Here is a 1,786-nt window from a genome sequence, read left to right as displayed (position 1 = left end):
ACCCACCCACTGAGACAATGGGGCTGATCTATTGGGAGCTGTGTTCTTTCTTGAAAGAATTAGTTAGCATTTTATGCTGTTGTCTGGTTTCTTTTCTGTGACGATTTGTCTGCCTTCTTGAACCTGATCATTTGAAATGGTAAAATAAAAGAACACAAGAACACCTGGTGATAATTTGATTTGACACCTATAGTGCGTTTAACCCCAAAGAGTAAGGGAGCAATAATAGTGTCATTTAGAGCTGGGTGGTGGTGGCACACACCTTTAATCCCAGCACTTGGGAGGCAGAGGCAGGTGGATCTCTGGAGTTCAAGGTCTGCCTGGTCTACAAGAGCTCCAAAGCTACAGAGAAACCCTGTCTCAAAAAACAAAAAAAAAAAAATAGTGTCATTTAGTCAATAAAGGAGATGAGATTGTGTTGTTTTTCTTATTCAGTACCCATATTGTTATTTAACAAAATCATATTAAATTTATAATTATAAATTAATATTATATATTTTCATCAAATTAATATGGGTTTCTGAGGTTTACAGCTTTTTACTCAAGTAATCCTTCTTGGAAAACATGCAAATGATTAATCTGGACCTGCAGGGGATTTCTGTTGTTCTTGTTTTAAATTTATTGATAGTCAAGCAGTTTGACATTTATTGACCTAAACTATAAATTTAATTTCTTACTGCATAAGAAAAAATATTCACTCGCATAAATGTTTAACACATCATAAGCAAAAGAGAGTTTAGAGAAGTTGTAATGGGAAGTTTATAATCATATTTAGTTAAGCAATGAGTGATTATAAATAAATATAATTCAACAAAATAGCACTCTTTAGACTCTAAGCCATGAAGAGAATCCAGACATTAGCTATTTATTTTTACATTTCAATGGTCTCTTTTATTTTTGTAGTCAACAGAATACTCAAAACCTACTTATGTAATACTTTGTTAACTTTTTATAAGTTATAATGACATTAAATTAATAGTGAACAAAATAAAAGGCTTATATAAGTAACAACACTCCTGTCCATTTGACAAATGATTTGTTTTGGTTAAAAATCTGTGTGGGATTATATACTTAACTAGTGCCAGGCATTGGGACATTAACCATTGGGGCATTGGGGAACCAGGAAATACATACAAAGAGCTTTCTTGTATTTTGTTGCTTTGTTCTTTCAGTATGAATCCTGCAGGTTCAATGGATGGCATTTGGAGCAAAGAAAGATGTTTAATTGTTTAATAAAATAAATTGTCATAAGTAGTGCACTTTTAAAGGAGTGGTAAATCAAAATCCAGCTTTAAACAAATTAACCAAACAGTATTAGAATTTGGTTGTTTTGAGTGGAAAGTGCTTTCCCAGGGCACAGGCGAGGGTGTATTCACCCACTTCTGGAAATGCAGTATAACTCAGAATCAAGCAGCATTAGCTTCTTCAGGACTGATGGGGCTCAAATCTCCTGATTTGTTTGCTGAAGAATTGTGGGAATATTTTCCTATTTGACTTCTTCCCTTTTGTTACTTAAAAAGAATCGAGAAGGAAAAGAATATTTAAAGTTTAGGAAGAGTCTGTTAGTCCTGTCTCCCTGCCAACAGGTTCAATCAAATTAGTATCTGCTTGGACAAACACTGAGCTACAGAACACAGAAAGATCACTTTCCATGGAAGGTGAGGTGCATAGGTGCATACGTGAGCCTTCAAGAACCATGTAGTCACGGTGCCTTCCTTACATTGGGGTGGATGTGAGTAGAGATGCGTGTTTTAGGACAGTTTTTTTTTTCTCCCGTTTATTTATT

General features: G+C 34.7%; 1 protein-coding gene across 1 annotated transcript in view; it reads left to right on the top strand.

Moving 5' to 3' along the window:
* The window catches only part of Itga1 (integrin subunit alpha 1), a 153,911-nt gene that overhangs the window by 118,585 nt on the left and 33,540 nt on the right, over positions 1 to 1,786 (top strand). The window lies entirely within an intron of this gene.

This window comes from Microtus ochrogaster, chromosome 19 (genome assembly GCF_000317375.1).
Source record: "Microtus ochrogaster isolate Prairie Vole_2 chromosome 19, MicOch1.0, whole genome shotgun sequence".
Taxonomy (NCBI): domain Eukaryota; kingdom Metazoa; phylum Chordata; class Mammalia; order Rodentia; family Cricetidae; genus Microtus; species Microtus ochrogaster.
This window is presented reverse-complemented; position numbering and strand designations above follow the sequence as displayed.